Source organism: Nelumbo lutea, chromosome 3 (assembly GCF_056320005.1).
Source record: "Nelumbo lutea isolate HS-2025 chromosome 3, American lotus-T2T, whole genome shotgun sequence".
NCBI classification, from domain to species: domain Eukaryota; kingdom Viridiplantae; phylum Streptophyta; class Magnoliopsida; order Proteales; family Nelumbonaceae; genus Nelumbo; species Nelumbo lutea.
In genome coordinates, this window is record NC_142686.1 from 50202685 (window position 1) to 50228180 (window position 25496).

The 25496-nt window shown below is 36.1% G+C and overlaps 1 protein-coding gene and 1 long non-coding RNA gene across 3 annotated transcripts in view; both read left to right on the forward strand.

Annotated features, from left to right (window-relative positions):
* The first annotated feature begins 3899 nt into the window (after positions 1 to 3899).
* On the forward strand, positions 3900 to 14984 carry LOC148864888 (uncharacterized). Its single transcript, XR_016108985.1, has 3 exons — positions 3900 to 4363; positions 5120 to 5280; positions 14764 to 14984. It is a non-coding gene; the product is annotated as an uncharacterized LOC148864888 (long non-coding RNA).
* A 4557-nt stretch (positions 14985 to 19541) lies between these two features.
* Positions 19542 to 25496, forward strand: part of LOC148864889 (flowering locus K homology domain-like) — a 40145-nt gene continuing 34190 nt past the window's right edge. Inside the window, exon 1 of one of the 2 annotated variants that reach the window (XM_088979002.1) lies at positions 19542 to 19728. The gene's annotated coding sequence lies outside the window, so the exon portion shown is untranslated. The remainder of the gene's footprint in view (positions 19729 to 25496) is intronic. The other variant, XM_088979003.1, reaches the window with a different exon arrangement.

Sequence of the window (25496 nt, forward strand, 5' to 3'; positions counted from 1 at the left end):
ACAAGTACCTCTTTCTTTGCTTTGTCAGCATGTGCATATTTACTCTTAAATTAAATCATTAAAATTATAACAAGTAAAAATTAAATCCCTCATGGATCTTCATTGGCTCTCATAAAATCCATATTCACTCTCTAATTAATAAGATCATTCTTAAATCTCTCTCTCTCTCTCTCCCCCTCCACCCCTTTACCCACCTTAATAATCAATGTTTGTAACATCTTCCCTCTCCATTAAATCCCTCATTTTGTCTTAAATCTTTATTGATCTCTTTTACCTCTCTTTAATAAAGTATGAGAGTAAATTAAATGGATTGAGTTAGGGTAAGGGCCAACTCTACATATGAAACCGAGCTTGGACCCAAATTTGCCCATCCAATACATGGGGTGAACTAGTCTTTTTCATCTATAAAAGTCTAAAGAAACTATTTCTCCTTTCCATTGGTTATTAGAATTTTCTCTCTTTTTTTATTAATTTAATGTAGTTCTTTTTTTCATGGATTGTTCAGGTTCAATAATAAAATGCATTCCAAAAGCACTTAATGTGAGCCTTAAGCCTTTAGTTATCTTCGTTAATTCAATTTTGGAATTGTCTTTTAACTTGGTTATTAATCTCATGCTCTCTGTGTTTTTTTTGGCTTCATAGGACTACACAATGGGGGGTAGTCCGTCCCTTAAACCCTTAACCCCAACCTTGGTGGTAGTGGGGTTGAATCCTAGGTCCCATTACAACTAGCAAAAATACCTATCAATTCAGCCACTTGACATTGGTTGTGTCATAATTCTATAAATATCTTTCAATAATCAAAACAGCTTGTAGGTGTGGTTTTGTTGGAGATACTAGCTTGTGCACTATGATATTCTAATACTTGGCTACTATATTGGTGTTGGATATGATATTTATTGGATGCATAATTAGATATTGGACGAACACTTCGAGATATATATCCTCTATAGCAATATTTTTTAACCAATGGTTGAATTGGATAATTGGTACAAGTAGCTAGCTAGCTTGCTAGTAAAGTCTTTACCTGGTTGTAGTAGAGACTTGGGATTGAGTCCTACCTTCACCCTAGTTGAGGGGATTTAATGGTTTTGGGAGAGCTACCTCCTAATGTGTAGTCCATTACCTATAAAAAGATAGTTAGCCCAATTGACACATTCCTCAAACATTTTTTTTTATCTATTTAGCCCCTTAACCATTATTTGCAAAAATAAAAAGTAAAAATAAAAAGGAAAGAAAGAAACATTGACTTGGTCAACAGCCCAATGATCCAACTATTTGAATTGCTAACTGGTGGACCTTGTTCATTGTCTCATGGATTAGACATTAATTTTCTTATTCTTTTTTATACGACTAGCCATTTTCATCATTAATAATAACCATTTTCATTATGGCACCTATGTTTTGTTTAATATGATGAGCATATAATACTAGAGGCATGCCTAATTTTTCTATAATTTTTTATATTTTCTTTCTTTTATATGTTTTTATTTTTAATATTATATTTACAGTGATGTAAGTTAACCCATGGAACTTAGATACTACAAGGAAAAAGTTATCATTCATTCTTCCATGTTACTTTTTGAACATTGCTTGTGATTGATATAGTTTTTGCAACTTGGGGGGGGGGGGGGGGGAGAGCTTTAAAAATGACCTTATCAAAGAGAGTAATGATGAATTTTATCAGAGAAAGTTAAGACCTGCGAGGGTTTTTAGTTTTTATCGTGAATTATATTTTTTAATATTTTCATTTGAAAATAGAAAGCCACATGTGTGAGAAAATGAGAATAGAAAGAGATCCCTGTGAACTTTGTCCTGAGAGGACCCTTCACTCACTACAAAAAAAAAGTTGGCCTTTGGCAACAGTCACCATATTACAGTTATAAATGATTGTTGTTAAAGGTAATTTTTAGCAACGACTGACCAAAAGTTTTGCTAAACCAATGTATTAATAACAGGTATTATCTAACTGTTGCTAATTGTGTGCAGATTTGCCCCTGATGGTGAGCTTTTAGCAACAACTGACAAGCAGTGTTGTTAAACCATTGTATTAGTAACAGGTATTGTCATTAATGACATTAACCCTTTAGAAACATTTGAGAATTGCTAACACATACCTTAAGAACAATAGATCACTTTAATGGAGGAGATTAACTATAACAATATCAATCATATAAAAGCCACAAAATTTGATGCCTCTAAACTTATTTTATATTTTTATTGGGGTGGCTTAAATTGGGATAGGGATGTCAGAGGGTCAAGTTTGTCTCAACCCAAATCTAACTTGTCTAATGAACCTTTGTTTAGGTCTCAATTGTTTGAACAACTAAATGGAAAATTTATTGACCATTTCAATGGTTTCTTCCCATAATGTTATGCCATAGTATAAATGGAACAAGAAATTTGATTGGTTCTTGGGTTGGACAGTTCTAAGTCAACATGATCTAAAACATTTATATATAGCAAGCTTTTAAAAACTAGATTGAACACTTAACCATTTTGGGGACCAGTTCCCAGATCAAATGATACGATCGTCTAATTTAAATAGATGGTCCATTTCAATTTTAAAAAAATAACAAAATAATTAAAATAAAAAATGGCCAAAAACCACTATTCAGGTCGATAGTTCAATCGCTTGGATTAGTAGATCGCTAACCAAATCAACGATTTATGACCCAATAATGATTGTAGGGTGAATCAGAACTAGTTTCTTGACCAATTCCTTGACCGTATGGTTCGATTTGGTTTTTAAAACCATGATATATATACCTTCACTCAAATATGCTTAAATATACAAATGAATGGCGAAATATCAATGACATGTTTGGAGAACTGAAATGAACCATTTAGTTGGACCAAAAAAATATTGTGAATCAATCTGCTAACCTCTTTAGTTAAGCTCCAAAAAACCAAGGGTGAAAAACTATAAGCCAATAACTAGCCAATTGGGAATTGATGAACTAGATTCATAAAGTTAATTGCTTTCTATTAAATATTTTAACTTATATCCCAACTTTTGAACTTCACACTTAGAGTTTAAATTGTTTTTTATTATTTTGGGTAGTTTTTTATACATTACCAAGGCACCTTGTCTAGTATGGGCAGCAGGGTGGGTTTAGAGTAGGGACCATACTCCCCATCCAACCTAACATTGAAACAAGTCCCCATCCCGACCTTGATAATAAAAGTTATCCTCCATCCTTAATCCCCGATAAAGATGGATTTCTCATTGAGGACCCGAATCTCTAATTTTTTTTTAATTAAACTTTTTTGGAAAACAAATTTACTCAAAATAAAGAAAAACATTTAAATATAAATAATATAAATAATATGATTAATATTATAAATATATTTAATATATAATATATATTTTATAAATAATATTTAATATATATAATTGGGGTTGGAGCAAGGTCGGATCTCATTCTAATCGGAGATTTCTATTAATCTCCATCCCTACCAACTTTTTTTTTTTTGTAAAACATAGACATGCCTAGAGGTGTAAATCGGGCCATGCCGCCCGCAGCCCGGCATGACCATGCGGGCCATGCTGGGCCTGGGATTTTAGGTCCACAGACCGGCACAACTCAGCCCGCAGCTCCGCATGACCCATGTATATTTTATATATATTATAATTATATAATAATATATAATATATAATATATTAATAAAATAAACATTTTTTTAATTATATTATACTAATTTATTTAATTATTGCATATATAAACAATTTTATACACAAAATTCATATAAAATTAAAATTATAAGTTTTTTTATCAATTTTTTTAAATAAATAGCTTTGATCCAATACACACCCAGATTTAACCCAAGGCTCGACCCACGGACCAGCCCAGCCCGTGGCACGGTACGGAAGAGAGATTCCATTCACTCTTTACGGTGGAGCATCCTTAGAAGAGCAACTCTAGCCATCAATCGTAGTCCCTAATCCCTATCGACTCTGCAGCCTTCACCGGAAGAGGCACCATCACTGAATATTTTCTGTCAAACCTGTAGTAGCGGCCATCCTTCATCATTTTCTGGCTGGACTTTCAAGGATCTCCGTTTGGATCGTAACTGTGTCCCCATCGATAGTGCTAAGTCATTGAGACAATCCTCTATTTCTTCTTTGCTTTCACTCCCCAATCGCCATTCGAACTTAGGCAGCTGATTTGATTCAAATAAAACCATTTTACTATAAACTTCCCTTGTTGGAGCTTCTTTCCCATTTATTGTGACCCAAAACCCTAGGGAAAGCTTGGTAGCTACGACCATAGTTGGTTGTGACTCTTTACTGTGCAACTTGATCAAGGCCAACTTTCAAAGAGTAATACATCATCGAGATGTCTCCTATGACATTGCCAATGTGAGGTTTTTAATGCTCCAGACTCCTAGCCTACTAGGACCAAGGGCAATAGCAAATAGCTTTTCCTATTTGTCTCAAATGGTTTATATGTTCCGATTCATGTGATTCGGAGTACTGATTAATAGTTAATCAATTAATCTCAGTGATTATCTAGTTTCTTGTATAGTACCCGGCTGAATTGTTGAATATGTTTAAGCAGTTTGTCTACATTTTGTTTCTTATTATTTTGTTTAATATGTTGCAGCAACAATTATAATAGAACAATGTGAGTAATCCCCATTTAGGTCATTTTGTTATTTATGGGATTTGCCTTTATTTACCTCTCTATTTTCATATGTCTCGATTAGAATAGACTAAGGTTACCAATCCTTAGTATATATTTTTTTGGTTAATGGAAATCAAAATGACTACTTTCACTATATTGTTAATAGTTAGAAAACTAGTAAGAGTAGGTGCATTCTAATATTTTGTTAAGGGGTCAACTATGATACCAGAAAGACATGATATTGGAGAAACTTATAACCAATCAACCCTATTGTTTTTATAAAAACTTGGAGAAACTTATACCAGAAAGACTTGATTTTCCCTTTTGTTAATGATTAGTTTTTTGTTTTGTTAATGGTCCTATTGTTTTTATAAAGAATAAGCCATCTAAACCTTTTTTGGTGATCAATTTCATTTAAGGTTCTGTTTTACTTGAGCATTAGGTAGAAGGGCAGGCATGTATTGGGTGATGTTGTTGATTGGCCTGTGCAGGGACTCATCAGGCATTTCAGACCTGAGCTGGATAGGATCAGGGAGCGTGCCAAAAAGGAGTTGCTTGAAGCTGCTGCTGCTTGAATGATCCACGCAAGGAAATTGCAGATGTTTTGGCCATTGTGAAATAAAGTTGAAAGATAGCTATGTTTGGAACAAAGGTAACTCTAGATTTCTAGATGTTTTACATATAATGGTATGACCATTATACTGAATGGTTCATCTAATGTCTCATCTGTTACTGTATATATTTATATCTCAAACCTGGAACTTAAACTTGCTCTGCACTAGTCAAGAATGAATCAACAATCTTTCTTCTCGGGAACATTGACTATTTTCACCTTTTAACTTGAGGGGATTTGAGAGTAGCTGTCTTCAACTGGAAATCCTTGTCATCTCTCACATTATTTGTTGTTTCTATAAATGAAATTATCTTATCTCATCAAAAATAGTTATAGGAACATTGAATTATTGGTTCATGTGTATGTGTATGAATCTTACACATGGTAAACGCAGCCAATATATAAAAAACCTCTTCATTCCCATGATGTAAAAGGGATAACTAGCCTTTCTATACAAAAGTTTGGCAAGTGATGAAAATAGGTGACTGTTAATAAAAACAAGCAAGGGAAGATGTGAAGAGAACTAGAATAACTAGAATACATCTGCAGCCATGGTGGAACTGTGGAAGAGAAGAAACTAAATAAAAGAAAGTAGTGAAGTGAATTAGAATTAGTTTTGGTGATGGAGAGGAGTGAGGATGAACACATTTATATATAAATGCATGGACATGGGTGTGGGGAAAAAGAGTAGTTTCCTTTAATATTCTTTTGACCAAAGAGACAAGGGACTGAATGGGTTGGCCTGTCGTGGCTAAAGAATGTTCCCAACAGCTTGCCAAAGTTTTCTTGTGTACTTGCTTCTAGTTGTAATGTACTTGTATTCATAGACTACATCTTTTTATTTATGTATTTATTTTTTTATTTGTCAATTGCCATCCCCCTTAACCCTTAGGTTCTTGGCACATTTACCTTGGACGCATAGGTTGTGCTTGATTTGATAGAAAATAAGAGAGCAGCAGAAAATGGGGAAGGCTCTAAGAATTTCACAATATCTCTTTAAGAACTTTTCCTCAACTTCTGTTTCTCTCTTATTTTCTAACTAAACATTGCTCATAGAGAGTATCGTGTCTTTTCAGCATCATAGATTTCTCCTAGTCTTAAATCATCACCTAGTATATTTTTACTAAGTCCCTTTTATGCACATATCCTATACATGAAATTTGCCTCTATTGTATTATGAGATAAATGGCTTCTGGTTGGTTATTGATCTAAGGCTACTTCTAACATTGCTTACATTGAAAAAAGGAAAACTTTTCTCCACTCCTCTATCCAACCTTGTTTTGTACATTTTCCTAGTTGATGTTTTTTAGCATAAAAGTTGCCTATGAAAGCAGCACTATTTTGAAGTTTCAACCCATGGTAAGGTTTGTTTGAGTTGAAATTCTTACTACTAGTGAAGGGTGGGGAAAGGAATAGGGATATTACTTTTTGATTTGCCAACTAGGATTTGTCATACATTTATTGGGGAAACTTACTTACCAACCCAACTAACAAAACCATCTCCCTTTGAAAGAGTAACTTGACCATTGATTAGTGGTGTCTCCCATTTAGAAAGAAAATGAATAATTATAATTTTGAAATTAATTTCTTTCATTCAGTATAGATATATTTATGTTTACCATATAATGGTGATACTTGAGCTTCTCTGAAATTGTAAATGTACAATTTAAATATAGAAGGGTAGACAATGAATAGAAAGAGATAAATATAATGATAGGATTTGTAGCTAGGGGTAGGGGCTTGGAAGGATTTACTTGAGGTACTGTGTTAAGATTAGGAGGGAACCTCCCTCAAACAAAGAAATGTGTGTACTTTTCTCAAGTGGGTCATTCTCTAATAATTCCTGGTTCAAGACTCTCAAGCCTAAAGTGGTAGCTCAAAAAATCTTGAACTCATAAAGCAAATTATACAAAGGGTAGGAATTTGCTGAATTAAAAAATATGAAAGAAAGTAGTTTCTTGAAGAGAGGAGGAGAGAAGGAGAAGAAGAGAAGTTGAAAAGAAAAGAGAACAATGATCTGGCTGCCCCCTTCACTTATTATTTATACTAAAATAACAGAACAATACAGAGACAACTATGCCCTTATAGGGCGGGAAAACATAAAACAACATATATAACACTCAAAAAATATAATAAAATTTGCACTCACATAATTACTGTGGTCCTTACCTCCTATCTAACAACTAGCATAAAACATCTACTCAGAAAAACATCATAAAACTAATTAATCTTCAACACTCCCCCTCAAGTTGGGAGTAAACGTCAATACATTCCCAACTTGCGTAGATCATGTTCTAGCTTGTTCCTTGCCACCCCTTTAGTGAGAACATCAGCTAGTTGCAACTCTAAAGAGATATAAGGCAAACAAATTTCTCTGGTTGTTACCCTTTCTCTTATAAAGTGTCTATCAACTTCAATGTGTTTTGTCTTATCATGCTGAATTGGATTGTGGGCAATATTGATTGCAACCTGATTGTCACAGTATAACATCATAGGTTCCTCTGCTTTCACCCCAATCTCATTCAAAAGAGATCTAACCCAATAAAGTTCTGAGACACCATGAGCCATGGATCTATACTCAGCCTCTGCACTTGACCTTGCCACAACCGCTTGCTTCTTACTTTTCCAGGAGATCAAGTTTCCACCTACAAAGGTACACACTCCTGATGTAGACCTCTTGTCATATAAGCATCCTGCCTAGTCTGCATCTGTATAGGATTCTAACTTCAGATTCTTATGATTTGAGAAAAGAATGCCTCTGCCAAGGTGCTTTTTCAGGCATGCAAGTATTCTCTCAATAACTTCCAGTGCTGAACCCGAGGTGCATGCATGTACTAACTCACAACACTGACAGCATAAGAAATATCTGGTCGTGTTATACACAAATACAACAGTCGGCCCACCATTCTTTGATATCTCCCCACATCCTTTACCAATTCACCATCCACACCACTAATTCTGTGATTTGGATCAATAGGAGTGTCTGCTGGTTTGGTCCCCAGCTTCCCAGTCTCTCGCAGTAAGTTAAGTACATGCTTTCTCTATGAAATGAAGATCCCATGCTTGGATCTTGCAACTTCAATCCCTAAGAAGTATTTGAGCTGACCAAGATCTTTGATCTCAAATTCTTGCTGCAATGATTTTTTGAGATCATCAATCTCCTCCAGACCATTTCCTGTCACCACTATATCATCCACATACACAATCAGAATTGACACCAAAGCATCTCTCATCTTCACAAAGAGGGTATGATCAGACTGTGTCTGTGTGTATCCAAAATGGACGAGTGCCCCTCTGAACTTGTCAAACCAAGCCCTAGGTGATTGTTTCAGTCCGTACAGAGATTTTCTGAGTCTGCATGCCTTTCCTTTATTAACATTTTCATAAAAGCCTGCTGGAATGTCTATATATACATCCTCCTGTAAGTCACCATTGAAGAAAGCATTTTTGACATCAAGCTGGAACAAGGGCCATGAGTAGGTGGCTGCTAGAGATAAAAGGATATGAACTAAATTCATCTTAGCTACTGGTTTAAAGGTTTCCAGATAATCAACACCATAGGTCCGAGTATACCTTTTTGCTACCAACCTTGCCTTGTACCTCTCTATCTTGCCATCGGCCTTATACTTCACTGTGAATACCCATCAACATCCGATTGTCTCCTTGTCTGGGGGGAGATCAACTATTTCCCAAGTTTTGTTTTTGACCAAAGCATCCATCTCATCTTGCATGGTTGTTTTCCACTAAGGTTTGGAGAGATCCTCAGTAACATTCCTAGGTATAGACACAAAATCAAGGGAAGAAAGAAAAGCACAGTAGGAGGGTGATAAGGCACTGTAGGAAAGATGGTGTGAAGTGCAGTGGGTTGTACATTTTCTCTTCCCCTTACGAAGTGCAATGGGAAGATCAAGGTTAGTGGGATCAACTGCAACAATGGTGTTAGGGGCATAAACATTATTATCATAAAACATAACAGGCTCAGGCTCAAGAGGAATACCTAGAACTGTATCTGTCGAATCTGGAGTTTCAGAAGGACTGACAGAGAGTGGTGTGGGTCGAGGATGTATGGAGTCAACCATCATCTACCGGCGCTGATATTGCTGTGAAGCTGCCCGTAGTGGCTCAGGTAATGAAACTGGAGGTGCAGGTGCTGGCTGAACTGATGTAGATGCTGACTGAACTGATGGAGGCACCACAGAAATAGGAAGAGGAACAGATTGTGAATTCTCCTCCCCAAAACTCTCCCCCTGAGGAGAACCACCCGAGAAGAAGAATGTGGATTCAAAAAAGGTAACATCCATAGTGACAAATCTGCTCCTTGACACTGGGTCATAACTGCAATACCCCTTTTGGTTCTGAGCATACCCAAGAAGAACACATTTCTTGGCCTTAGGATCCAATTTCTTGCGATGAGGGCCAAGAATGTGAACAAAAGAAACACAACCAAAAACCCTCAGAGGTATATGAAATATCTCTCCATTTGGAAAAAGGAGGCTAAATGGCACTTTAAACCCCAAAGCCTGTGAAGGAACACGGTTAATCACATGTACGGCTGTAAGAACTGCATCTCCCCAGAACTACACAAGAATTGAAGCACACACCATAAGACTCCTTGCCACCTCCACAATGTGTCTGTTTTTCCTCTCAACAACTCCATTCTGTTGCTGTGTATATGCACAACTGCTCTAATGAACTACACCATGTTCTAAGAGATACGTGGTTAGGTCATTCTCAAAGTACTCTTTAGCATTATTTGTATATGCACAACTGCTCTAATGAACTACACCATGTTTTTCCTCTCTAGCATTGTCGTACTAAGTTAGGAACCTCGTCACGTGATCTCATCCAATATATCGAAGAATATCATGTATAATCATCCACAAACAAGAGAAAGTAGCGGAGTCCTCCCATGGAAGGGATTTGATATGGCCCCCATACATCAGTGTGAACAATATTAAAAGCAGAAGTACTTCTTTTATTTCTTGGTTTAAAAGACTGTCTACAATGCTTTCCTAACTGACAACTCTCACACTCCAAAGTAGATAATTGAACAGACTCAAACAGCTTTGGGAAAAGACATTTCAAAGAACTAAAAGAAAGATGTCCAAAGCGATTGTGTCAAAGCATAATCTAGTTTACTGACTCTGACCCACTACCACTGCTGCTGCTAACATGATGGCCCTGATGTCTCGGAATCTCATCCAAAAGGTAGATTCCATTCACCTCACAACCACTCCCAATCATCTTCTTTGACTCTAGATCCTGCAAAACACAATTACTAGGAAGAAAGGTCACATAACAATTTAAATTTTTTGTCAAAGAACTAACGGGCAATAGGTTAGTATGAAGTCTAGGGACATGTAAAACAAAAGACAGAGTTATATCATTGGTCACTCTAACTGTCCCTTTCCCAGCAATGGACATATGTGAACCATTTGCGATAGAGACTCCAGACCACAACTGATAGGAACTGAAAATGGTAGGGGCATTAGTCATATGCTCAGATGCTCTTGAGTCTATAATCCAGGGAGGCCCCTCCTTACTTGAAGTGGATGCAAGATTTGCAGTTGCATATGAACTACCTGTATGTGCAAAGGAAGTGGTGTAGTTGGCTCCTGCATTCTGCTATCCATCTGGAAGGCTAGAGTTGGGTGAATCTTTCTTACTCATAAGCTGTCCAAACCTCTCCAATTTTGTTCTCACTGCTGCTACTGCAATGGATTCCCAATCAGTTTGGGAGAGAGGAGCTGAAGAATCTCCTGTAGTGGCTATATTTGCATTTCCTTCTTATTCGAGCAGGCATATGATTTGGATGAAGCTTTTAACAAGTGTCCCTGGTATGCTTAGGCTTCTTGCAATAATCACACACCAAGTCCTTCTTATCTTCCCTTCTAGTCTCACTACTCTTCCTGTGTCCATTCGGCTTAGGTTTTGTTGTACCAACCATAGCCAACCGGTTAATCCCAAGCCGTCTCAGCATTACATTCCTCCTACTCTCCTCTTCAGATACAAAAGCATAGGCCTGAGAGAGTGTCACACCCTCCTTAGAAAGAATATGCTGCCTAGTAATGTCAATTTCAGGGTTCAGCCCTGCCAAGAACTCAAAAACCCTATTCCTCTCTACCAGTTTGTGATAAGTTGCTACATCATTTACACTTTCCCATACCACAATTTCTAAGTGATTTATTTCCTGCCATAGGGTTTTCAACATGGAGAATTACACAACAAGAGGTTTTTCTCCCTATTTCATACTTATCACCTGATTTCTTAATTGATAGGCTCTGGCTTCATTTTGCTTATAAGAGTAGGTTTTAGTCACTCCATCCCAAATCTCTTTAGCAGTATTAGCCCATAGGAAATTTTTTGCAATATGAGGTAACATAGAATTACACAGCCAGGACATTACCATGTAATTCTCTTGCACCCATCGGGAAGAGTCTGTATCAGGTTTCTTCTCCTCCCCAGTGAGATACCCTAATTTTTCACGGGCACCAACAGCCATCTTGGCTGATTGTGCCCACTCCAAATAATTTGTACCATCAAGTTTTACTGTAGTAATGATCCCAGACCCAAAAATAACACTACTACCTCCAACACCCCGTCCCACAGTACCAGTAGATTTCATCTCAGTATTCCAACTCTCCATTTTACTTCAAACAGTTCAACAGTATTAAAAATTAGATTGGAGACCTTCAAAAAATAATTTAATACCACACACACAGAAACCAACCCTTTCGGAAGAAGAAAACTCTAGCTGAAGGAGAATCTCTCTCCTCCCCACGCCTCCCAACAGAGAGAAAAGTGAATCGATCACTCTGGGAGGCCTAGAAAATTTCAGAAACCAAACCGCCCTCTTCAGAAAATCAAAAGAAAACTAACAATACCCGGGCGCCCAAGATCAGATAAAAAACAAAGAGTCCAACGTTTCTGGGACTCTTCCCTGTATTTCAGTTCTTCCTAATTTTGATGCCAAACAGTAGATCACCTTCCTGATGTCTACATCCCACCAAAAACTCCAAGAACTAGGCAATCTATAGCAGATCGATCAGCCCTTTACTACTTAATGCAGTCGGCTGATCTAGGGCTGCATGAGAATGCTTCAAGAAACCCTAGCCGATGCTCTGATACCAAGTAGGAATCTGCTGAATTAAAAAATATGAAAGAAAGTAGTTTCTTGAAGAGAAGAGAGAAGTTGAAAAGAAAAGAGAGCAATGATCTGGCCACCCCCTTCACTTATTATTTATACTAAAATAATATAACAGTACAAAGACAACTATGCCCTTATAGGATGGCAAAACATAAAACAACATATATAACACTCAAAAAACATTATAAAATTTGGACTCACATAACTACTGTGGTCCCCACCTCCCATCTAACAACTAACATAAAACATCTACTCAGAAAAACATCATAAAACTAATTAATCTTCAATACAAAGCAGACCAAATTGTGTTAGAAGACATAAATAAGGAGTGGTACATTGATAAGAAAGACCAAATGAAAGCCACGTAACCAACGAAAATAAAATCATCCAAAATTCAAGAAAAAACCTATAGGTCAATGTCATAATAGCTTTATCAGAACTTTAAACTCCAAGGACAAGTGCAGTTGCAACATCTAGTCTTGGAATTGACATCAGCACATAAGTGGAGAGGGCATTGGTCCTAGAACTGCCAGGGGAACCAAAGAAATGACTACCGAGCTTTCATTTTCTTGCTAGATGATAATTTACTAGTGTTTTCTTTTTTAATCTTGTCTTCCAGTTGGAGCCTTAAGCTCTTTATGTTTGGTAAGTGATGGCTTTTGATTAATAAATGCCATGAATATAGATTTTTATTAGGCTTTAGGTTCATGTGGTCATGCCCCAGTTTCCACCTTCATTATGGGAACTTTGCCTTAATAATAAGATGAGAACAGGAACATGTTAGCTCAAGGAAGAAAATCCCTTAAACGGACATGAAATATCTGCTATTTGTTCCTAGTTGTCAGTCAATGATCTCTTCAGCATAATTTCTTATAAAACGGTTTGGTTAGACAGATGAGCTGATTTTGACCTCCTTGTGAACATTTTTTGGTGTTGGAAAGCTCATTTTGATGGCCTCACTGATTTTGATGTATAGTTCCTGGATGTACATGTTGCATATGATATACTTCTAAGGTTTACAGACTTTTGGTGGCACGGTTCACCAAAAGGCTAGTTCAAGATTTGGCATTTGCATTTACTTTATGCAAGATGGTGGTTCCTATGTGAACAAGCTATTGTTTCAGCTGATCCTACCGTCGCCTCCTTATGACAACAACAGATCAATTATCTTAGACTTTTTGGGGTCATCTGCCTTAGGAAATTATGCATAGGGAGATCTTGATCCTTTGTTTTAGATTGGAAGATGATAGTTTCTTGACTAGGACCCTAATCAGGGATAAGATATAACAAACTTTATGCGAAAACTAAGAGGCCTTATATTATTGACTATATAACCAGTTTGTGTTTGAATCAATTTGTAATAGCAAGAACTAGTCCACTTCTAATTATTATTTGGAACCAAACCCCAAAACCAGAACTGGCATAATTAGTTTGATTGATTTGGTTCTATAGGGAATGCCCAACCAATTGACAACTCTAAATCAGCCTAGAGTTGATGGTGTTATCTATACCAAAGGTACTAATAATAGAAGGCTACTTTTGCTGACCAAATATACTTATTATGTGCATTTAAAGTAGTAGAATTACTATTATACAAAAGACTAAAATGTAATTTAGAAATTAATTTATCATTGTTAGAATAGACCAGTTAACTTGATGCAAAACTTAAATTGTTAAAGAGATATTTTATCTACTTAGTTGTAGAGATCCCAACATTGGAGATTTATCATTTTAGCTGACTTGCAAAGCCTAGTATTCAATGTTTCTTTGCCAAGACATCCAGTAAACAAGAATAAGTGTAAGTTATTGACGCTATCTGAATTAATGGACTTTGCAAAGGCCAAGGCAGTTGTTGGAATCATGATCAACATAGATGTAATCTTTTCCCCTAACTATACACAGTTTTTTTAATTTGCTTATTGAATTCCTTTTAAATAAATTTTAAATCTTAAAAAATCTTCTATTACTAATAGTTATATGATCCTTAGAGATTTTCTGGACAAAAGAATACGAGAAATCTTTACAAACCTAAAAGGAAATTAACCAATGTATCCCTATTATTTGGGTCTTTAAGGGATGGGCTAGATGCAGATATAACCTCGGGTAGTTTTGTATGGAGTGAATGCTCTTAGACTTAAACTAGTGTTTTTAACATAATGAAAATTTTCACTTGACTTGTGGATTTTGCTTGAGGGATAAAAAATTACAGAGATGTTTCATTTAGCCTGAATTGCTTCTTGGAGCATTTTGTCTTATTCTAGCCAATTCAACTAGGCTTTAGCCATGTTTCCTTTATATAAGATCTAGCCTATGGTATGCTTGATGCTTGATTCATTTTGTTTTGTTTTTGACTTACTATATTCTATTTTTTGAAGGAATGTATTCATCATTTTTTAACCAACTAGTTATCATGGTTATTTAGTCCAAGGCACAACTGCGAATATATAGATGGAGACATTGAATCAAATTTCTATTTGTTAATTGTATTATTTATATGATAACAATTTGGAAATTATAATATATCAAGTTGTGTATAAATTGCAGTTGGAATGTAATTTTTTTTTATAATACTAATGAATCACACATTGACATTTTACATGTGTTTTTGATTTAGATGCTTAACACGTGTATGTTGTGTTATATACATTTATCAAACAACTCCTAATTTATTGCTTCTTTAACAATAGGTATTACAATATTTGCAACAATTTATTAAATTAAATAGCAACAATTAAAATGATAATTGACAACAATCAATGATAATGATAATGTGACTACTATACAATTAGCAACGATTGATTTGATTGTTGCGAATGGAACTTTAAGGTAACAACTGTTTGATTGTTGTTATTTAATTAATAGTTTTTTATAATTGGTAACAACTAACGTGATTGTTGTACATTGAACTTTAGGCAATAATTGCTTGATTGTTGCCCATTTGACAACAATCTACAAGGGTTGTTACTTAAAATGATTATTAGATACAATTCTTTAACTATTGTAAATTTACAATTAGCATCAACTAAATTGTTGGGGATGGTACCGTTAGGCAACAAGTAATCTGCTGTTGCTAAAATCTATATAGAATAACAGTTTTAAGTAATTGTTGCTAAAATAAACATTTTGATAACAATTGCTATTGGTTGTTGCAAAACACTATTGTTGTCGACAATTGATCCGATTGTTATAAACATATTTCACAACAATCGGTTGTAAAATCTTTTTAACAACGGATCCACTAGCAATAGTTTGTTCAATTGTAAGTAAAACATTTGACAACAATTTTTGACTGTTTTCAAAAGCCTTTTTTTTGTAGTGACTTTCCCTCATTAGGTTTTGATATAAGTTTGGTCCAGGCTAGGTTCCAAATTAAGGTTGGCTTGGCTCTTAACCTTATCCAAACCCATCTAATGTATACCCTTGCTTTATGGAGATTTAAGTGGGAACAAGGGATTAAATGGGGGAGAGGAGATGTTACAAACACATGGGGGGGAGGGTGTTGATTGATTTTAGAGTAATGATAGATTTTATTAGTAATTAAGAACTAAGAGGGTTTTTATTAGATGTAGATAGATGCTAATGGAGAGAGGGAGGGAAGGAAGAAAACGAGGGATTGTTTAAAATGGGAGGGAAAGAATTGCCCCAATTTTTTTAATGAAATAGTGATTAATAGGTATGCAAATCCAATGACATAAAATAACTACCCCATTTGATTCACAAATATCTATTATATTTTTCAATTTCTTAGCCGGAGAGGTTTTTGAGACCTTTCATGCCACATCATCCAAGGTGACCAGCTATCAACCACACTAGCCTTAAATTTTTCTTATAATTTGCTCTAAACTACTACTTGATGATAGATGTTGGTCATTAAACCCAACTGACTCAATTTTGGCTTGAGGTGGTTCAAATCGGGTCTATTATGCTTTGACTGCCTATTTTCTTATACTACAAAAATGTTATTCCCTTGAAGCCCTTAAGTTGTTTTTGGTTGCAATGTAAATAAATTTGCACTTATGCAAAACCATGGCAATGCAAATGATTTAAGTGTAAATTCTGACCTATTTTTGTTTCGAAATTTAGCTTATTTTGTTTGATTGCATTACAAATGAAATAAATTAAGACATGAAACAGAATAAAGGAAAATCTAAAACAAAATTAAACACGAATTTGCATCTTTTACATTTGCATTTTCAAACATTTATATTAGTGCAGACAAATTTGCTCTGCAACCAAAGAAAACCTTAAAATCACTTGGTTGACAAAATTGATTCTTTTTTTTTTTATTTATTTTTAATAAACCAAGATTGCACTACATACAATTGCGGATAGTGCATCATCAAATGTCAGGAAGGCAAACAAGAAGAAGGGAAGGAGGAAGAGAAAGGGGATTTACAACTAAATGAGTCGAAAGAGAAAATTGAGCTTCATGCGCAAGCCAATCGGTAGCCTGATTAGCCTCCCGGAGAACATGATGGTACGATAGACCTCTTACGAACAAATCCCTCATTTGAATGCAGCTTGAAATCACGTTTCTCAGGTTCCATGGGGTTTTCACCTTTTGCTTGAGATAGGAAATGACCAATTATTATTGAGGGCAACTCGAAGCTGGACAAAATTGATTCTTCAATATCACTTTTACCTTGGTTTGAACCTATGCTTTGTGAGATTCTATCTTTTTTGGTTTCATGTGCAATCCGATTCTTTGAACATTGGACGTTGGCCAACGAATCCACGCTCATTTATTTTTTATGAATTGGAGAGGCCATTCTACCAATAAAATAATAAGTAAATTACAAAGACCCCCTGTACTATGGGATAATAATAATTACCCTCTTTATCTTTCATTTGCAACAACAACCCCTGTAATAATGGCCAACACGTCCATGCTCATTTTTTATGAATAAGAGAGGCATCTATGCCAATTAAATAAGGGAGAATGATTATTCAGCCCACTTCAGAATTCTTAGCACCACCATATAAGTGGGACGGATCTTGACTGTGGATTGATGCCAAATCCACAGGCAAGATGTAATTTATAGAAGGGCTACTAGTAAACTATGGGGGGCTGTAATTTCAGAATTTTGCAATGGGCTGCAGTGTACTTCTCCGATAAAATAATGGGTAAATTACAAAGACCCCCTCTACTATTGGGTAACAATAACTATCCCTTGATCTTTCATTTGCAACAAAGACCTCCTAAGCTTTCACTTTGTGACAAAATGCCGATTTTGTTAGAGTTTCATCAATTAAATTCAAAAAATATTCTCATATAGCTATTTATTTTTAATCCCTAAACTACCCTTATTTATTTGAACGATTAATGATTCAATTAGTTTTCTAAATATAACATTGAAGTCCTCTCAGTTGCTCTATTAGATCTCTAGTTGGATTCAATATTCAGATGAAATGGTAGAAGTTTTTGTTTTGATAGATATAAATTCAAGGTTTTATTTAGTTTTTCTTTCTTTTTTTTTTTTTTTTTTGAGAATGGAGTAATCAATTTTTATATTTTAAGATGAAAAGAGACATTCATGCCAGAGAAATGGAACAAAAATTTAAAGAATTCATATTAGTGAAATGATTCTTGTTTATGGAGAAAATGGAGGTATTTTTGGGTCAAGTAAGGTTAGAGAAAAGACAATGAAAAAAAAAATTAAGGGGTGATTATCACTGTCCCCATCGTATGGGGGATCTTTGTAATTTACCCAAAAAATAATTCCAAGGTTTGAAATTAAAAGTGAGGATAAATTTCTTAAATTACCCCTACTATTTGTGAAATTGACTAATTCTATCTTTACTGTTTACATATTGTTTAACAATTGACATGCCCGTAAACACTAATGAAAAAAATGAAATATCAAAGTTGTCTTTCACTATTCATCAAATTTTCAAAATAAAACCCAACTTATGAACAAATAAACCAAAAATCATATTGTCAACAGCGACGACATTTCTCGGCCAGAAGTGGACTCTCTCCTCATCTTTCATCAGGGATTCCTCCAACTACTCCATCTCCAATCACCAATTCTGTACTCAGATTATAGAGAGTGAACAAATCTCTCGTCTCTCTCTCCTTCTTTATTCATTTTTCAGAAAGGGTGGTTGAGACGGGAAAGAACTGAACCCTCCCAATGGGGCAAGAGGCACGAAAATTAGTGTAAAAAATTGCAGTGGAAGCTACATTTCTTCACAACTTTGAGCGCGAAAGGGTGGTGTGCAAAACTAGGTTACCTTATAAGAATTTTCCTTGAATCTTTTTTACACAACGATTCAAGTTAGTAGCACTGTAGTAGGGTAAGACCGCCTGAGTTTAGTCATTTCCGCCATTTTATAACTATAGTTTTTGTCTTTATCATGAAAATTTTCTTTTGTCAAGCACTCAAATTTATTAATGGGTGTTAAGAGAATGGTGGAATGTACATCCAAGATTTGGGTGTTAATAGATAAAGAGAAGTAGAGGACAAGGGTCTCGGGAGGTTATCAAACATTGAAGAAACACCTTAGCTTCGTGAAACTGTTGGATAAGGAGAAACGATGAGGGGGAAGATGATGAGGAAGAGAAACGATGAGGGGAGTAGTGTAGAGGACAAGGGTCCTTGAATTCATCCGTATCAACAGAAATCAAAGGATAAAAAAAAAGACAAGCACAAAAGTCTAAAAGATTATAGTTTTCTTGAGGTGTTGGAAATCCAGATAGACGTTCAGATCTATTGCGGTGAGTGGGTGGATATTGATCAATGTTGTGTGAGGTGGGTTTCATCTTCCCCCTCATCGTTTCTCCTTATCCTCTTGGTGTCTGCAAAAGTCAAGTACTGATGCTAGGCACCTTGGTGTCTGCAAACTCTCCTTCGACCTTTTTCACCTCCTTCTCACCAAACTTTTGTCCTTTGGAAGTTGCAGTGGCTAGTGTCGCCTATGAGGCTGTGACAATCATACCAAAATCAATGCCACTATTGCAACCTACAACAACGGCAGTGAATAAATAAGGGTATTTTAGGAACTTTAAAATAATTGTCATTCACGTAATATCATATATAATGAGAGTATGATAGAAAATTAATGGTAAGGAGGTCAAATAACTGGTAAGGATACAGTTAGTCAATTAACTAAATAGTAGGGATAATTTAAGAAATTTATTAACTAAATATTTGATTAAAAATGTCGCCAAATCGTCAATTTCCTAATCCTCGGCGCGGCCTATCGGCCCTTAGCCTCTCACAACCTTAAAAATACAAGTTATACAACATATTCATCGTTCATTTCCCCTCTATTGCTTTCGACTGGTGCCTGGGGCTATTCCATTTCTGTAGTGTTTGGAAGCTCTCCTCGTCGACCATGTGAGTGAAACAGGAAACTTACTTACAGCTGTAGTTCTATTATTAACGATTCTTGTTTGCTTTGTATCTGTATGTTTTCTTTTATCGGCGTTAGTTATCAGCAGTGTTTTCTTCACTTGTTCTCATATACAGTCCCATGAATTATGTTCCCTCTCTCTTTCTCATGTATACACATAGAGAGGGACTGTGTAAATTTTATATATTATATTCTCAAAAGCGGTAATTACTTAACGTGTAGGAGAATTTTGGGCTTGATGGATATGGAGTTTTAGAGTTTAGGCATCTGGATTTAGGGTTTTAGTAAGAGCAGCGATATCTCCATTTTCCTTTTACTGAGGTTATCTCCTTATTAGTTTCTGTTGACCTTTGTGTGTCTTATCAACTAAAGTTGATTCAACTTTGTTTATTTTCGATGGGTTGACAATGGTTTGTTCTTTAGAGGATTTGCAGTTATATATAATAACTATGCTCAGTATGGTTCTTGAATGAACCGAGATTAGCCAGTTAGGAGAATGAACATATTCATACATAACGGTTATTTTCAGTTTATCGTATTGAGTTTCTTATTCTTTTTATCTTAAATGGGTTAAGAAGCAGTGGATTCGCTTACCAGAACATATGTTGCTTGCTGGTACCTTGAACCGTGCTGGAAACTAAAACCAATTAGATATCATTAAAGAAACTCAAATATGCAGGTGCACAAAGAAGGAATGCAACCAGTGAATGTGCATATTGGAGGCAAATTCTCCATTTCTTTTAAAGAAAATGTGGGAGATATTATTTTTTGATAATTGAGAAGAATTTTATGGCTCTAATGATCCATCAAATAGGAATAGGTTTTGGGAAGAGCTGGATTCATTGCATGAACATGATAAGTTTCCCAGGGTTGTGGGAGGAGACTTTAATGTCACGAGATTTAGTCAAGAACACTCAATGGGGAAGAGGGTCAATAGAAGCATGAGGGAGTTCTCCAATTTTATTTTCAGACACAGGTTGCATGACCTCCCATTAAGGAATGGCAACTTTACCTGGTCGAACATGCAGGAGAATGCCTTAAGTTGTAGGTTTGACAGATTTCTAATTACTTCAGATTGGGAAGCCCATTACCCCCTGACCTGTCAAGAGATCCGCTCCCGATGTACCTCGGTCACTGGCCTATCACTTTAAGTACAGACTTGGAGATTAGAGGGAAAACCCCTTTCAGGCTGGAAAAATTTTGGATGGAACACAAAGACTTCTGCAAAAAGGTTGCCTTATGGTGGGAGGAATGTAAGTCAGAAGGTTGGCCAGGGTACAGATTTCTGGAAAATTTAAAATTTATAAAAAGGAAGTTAAAAAATGGGCCAAAGAGGAGTTTAAAGCCTCAAGGAAGAGAAATCAGCACTCTTATTTGAGTTGGATGATTTAGACCATAAGGAGCAGATTGTTCATCTAGATGAGAATGAAAGAAGGAGAAGATTCGAGCTAAGCAAAGAATGGGAAAAGGTAATAAGGAGAGAAGAAGTTTACTGGAGACAAAGATCTAGGGTCAGATGGTTAAAGGAGGGGGACAATAACTCCAGGTTCTTCCATATATATGCATCTGGTAGGCGGAAAAGAAATATTATAACAAAATTAAAAATCGGGTAACGAGAAGTGGAGGACCGTGAGGAAATTTCTAAAGCTTTTTTATACTTCTTCAAAGATCTTTATTCAAAGAAAGAAAACAAAAAACTCTCTTTAAGCTCTTGGGAAGGACTCAAACTGTCTGAGGAGAACAAATTGTGGCTAGAAAGAGAGTTTCAAGAACAAGAAGTAAAGGATGCAGTTTTTAGCATGGATGTAGATAGAGCCCCTGGCCCTGATGGCTTCCCAATTTTCTTTTACCAAATTAGTTGGAGCATCATCAATTCAGATTTAATACAAGTGTTTAATGATTTCTATCATTCATCCATTGTAAACAAAGGAAATAACTCCAATTTCATATGCTTGATTACCAAGAGAAAGGGTACTTTAGAAGCAAAAGAGTATAGACCTATCAATTTGATTGGGACTATTTACAAAATTTTAGCAAAGGTTCTAGCTAAAAGATTAAAGAAGGTTTTAGGTGAAATCATCTCCTCGAATCAGTTTGCATTCGTCAAAGGGCGATAAATCATTGATAGCATCCTGATAGCAAATGAATGCGTTAAAGAGAGGAAGCTGAATGGCAAACCAGGTGTGATTGTGAAACTCGATTTGGAAAAAGCGTATGATAAAGTAGATTGGGAGTGTCTCATAGAAATTATGAGACTAATGGGATTTGGAAACAAGTGGATTCAATGGGTTGAGGGATGTATAAGTTCCACTTGGTTCTCCGTTTTAATTAATGGGCAGCCAAAAGGATATTTTAACGCCAGCAGGGGCCTAAGACAAGGCTGCCCCCTCTCCCCATTGCTTTTTACTCTAGTCACAGAAATATTTAGCCAACTGGTGAATAAGGCTACCTCTCTTGGAATATTGAGAGGATTTGAAGTCGGACGGGAAGCCACCCAAATATCTCATCTCCAGTTTGCCAATGACACTATCCTTTTTTAGAGGCTGATGAAGTTTTTGTGTCAAATTTGAAAATGGGTCATCACCTGTTTTGATTGGATTTCTAGACTGCATGTAAACTTCTCAAAGAGCAGTATTGTTGGCCTAAATCTAGCTGATGCTCAATGCTTGAATATTTTCACAGAGTTCTTGGGGTGTAAAGCAGAGAATCTCCCCTTCTCCTACCTGGGGATACCTCTTGGAGGGAATCCGAAAAATCAAAGCTTTTGGGATCTAATTCTAGAAAAATGTGAGAAGAAACTAGCCACATGGAAAAGGAACTACTTGTCAAAAGGGGGGAGGCTCACTCTAGTTAGAGTATCCTTGGCAAACCTTTCCACCTACTACCTTTATATCTTCTGCATGCCCAACAAGATAGCCATTCAGTTAGAAAAACTTCAGAGAAACTTTATTTGGGAAGGAGGGGGGGAAAGGGGCTCTCACCTTGAAAAGTGGTCTTAGGTTAGCAAACCAAAGGAGGATGGAGGATTGGGAGTAGGTCATTTGGAAGAAGGAAACACAATGCTTCTCAGTAAATGGTTGTGGCGATTACCTCTAGAGCCAAGTGCACTTTGGACTACTGTAATCACTAGAAAATATGGAAAGCACGCCAACGGGTGGGATAGCAAGCTTCACTTGAATCGACTCAAAGACACCCATCCTTGGAAAGGTATAATCTCGACTTACAATTCTTTCATATCCTTTATTAGATATAAAGTGGGAAAGGGTGATAGAATAAGTTTTGGACTGACCTTTGGTGGGGTAATTCTACCTTAGCCGACACCTTCTCTTGCTTATTCAGCCTTACCTTAAACCAAGAAGCTTTCATATCTCAGGTTTTATCCCCCTCCCCTCTTATTTTAATTGGAATCTAACCCTTAGGAGACCCCTAAGGGACCTGGAACTTAGTGAAATCACTAGTTTCTTGCACACCCTGAGAGAGGTATACCTCTCACAAAATTCCCCTGACCTTCGTGTTTGGATTCTTCACCCATCAGGTAAATTTTCAACTAAATCTTGCTTCAAGGCTTTAGTTAGGGAAGAACAAACTACTGATCAATACCCCTACAAGAGAATCCGGTGTGCTCATATCCCTTCCAGGGTTTGTATTTTTTTTTGTGGGAAGCCAGCTTAAAGAAAATCAACACTTATGACCTCCTTCAGAAAAAGAACCATGGTAGGTCTTATGTATCTCCACATGTTTGTTGTTTTTGCCTTAAAGCTGGGGAATCTACCAACCATATTCTACTTTGCTGCAAGGAAACTAGAAAATTGTGGATTTTTTTTTTCTATCATTATTTGAATACAGTTGGGTGTTCCCAAAAAATGTGGTTAAATGCTTAGGGCAATGGTTAGGAAGAGGATTAAGCAAAAGAGGGAAAATTTTATGGCAATTTGCTGCACATGCTATTTTCTGGAGCATTTGGGAATAGAGAAATAACCAGGTGTTCACCAACAGGACAAAAGACTTTGAGGAGCTGATTTCTCTAATATGTTACAAATGCTTCTTGTGGACTTCCAATTCATCTCACTTCAGAGGTGTAGCCTTTGATGACCTCCAAAGAAATGCAGTAATTTCCTTCACTCTAATCAAATACAACTCATCACTCCCCGTAGCTTCAGATCGGATGTGGATGGTGAGACGACCTTGCACTTTGATGGGAGTGCTTTTGGAAACCCAGGTGTAGCGGGTATTGGAGGTGTAATTCGAAATAGAAATGGTATCAGTTGGGCTTTTAGTGGGCTGATTGGGATTGTCTCCTCAACAAAGGTCGAAGTCATGGCAGCTCTAACCGGCATCAAGATTGCAAAAGACATGGGCTTACTAAATCTTACCATTAAATGAGACTTGGGCCTAGGGGTGAGCATTATTCGGTTAAAACCGAATTATCGAACCAAAAATTTCGTTTTCGGTTTTTTTGGTTTTTGGGTAATTTGGTTTCCGGTTTTGGTTTTTAGATTTAGAAATTCGGTTAACCGAAAAAACCAAATTAACTAAAATTTATTATATAATATACAATATATAATATTTAATATATAATATGTTATATATTTATATATTAATATATTATATATAATGTATTATAATGAAATTAAATTTCATAATATATATTATAATATATATATATTATATAGGTTATAATATATAATATTATGTATATATTAATTAAATTCGATTTTTAACCAAAAACCGAACGAAAAATTTTGGTTCGGTTTTATTATAATTCGGTTTTCGGTTCGGTTTTCATTTATGAATTTCGGTTTTAAAAATTTTGGTTTATTCGGTTCGGTTTTTAACTGAATGCTCACCCCTACTTGAGCCTTAGCTCACTACCTGGCTGAAGCGAGAGAAATTCTTGCTTCTTTAAATGCCCATGTGGTCTGGATTCTGAAGGAACTAAACTCTGAAGCTGATAGTCTTGCTAAATCTGGTGCTCACAGGGATTATCTTTTTAGTGATAGCTCTATGCCTATGTAACTCTTTGAGTGTTTATCTGTTGTGTACATTGCCTCATGTACCTCTTATTTTTGAATAAAGTTAACCTTTTCTCAAAAAAAAAAAAAAACAATAAACAAACACTCCTTCTAACTATAAAAGATGATAGACTCCCACCCATTAAATGACATATTGCATCAACTGAAAGTCTATAGTGATTAGACTACAAAACAATCAAACATTAAATGGACCAATCACTGACTGCACTTTGTATCTCTTCCTGTAAAAGATTCTTTTATTTTTCTGTCCAGAGGCATCAGCATATGACAAAAGGAGTAAAATTCCATAAGATACTCCCTCTTATGCTAGAACCTTTTGGTGGCTAGGAATCCACTAAACCCGCAAGTACAAGGTCATCAGGGTTGACCCACTGGTGTCCAAAAGGCTTAATGAAACGCTACCACACAGGCTGAAAATCCACAATGAATAAGCATATGCTGAACTATCTCTGAGGATGAGGCATATAACAAGGAGGTTCGGTTGCCTAATTCCTTGGGTTCCTTCTCCCATGCCCCTTTTTCTTGTCTCTGTGCTCAAATCTTAATCCTCAGCCATTTCATAGCAAGGAGTGGTCAAAGCCTATCCCTCCAAAAGTGGGAGCCCTCTGTTGGGAAGTGTCTCTTGGAAAAATAAACACTTTGGGAGTCTTGCAAAAAGGAAATATGGTCTTTGCGTCTCCCCAAACTGGTGTACCCTTTGCAAAGAAAATGAAGGAAGC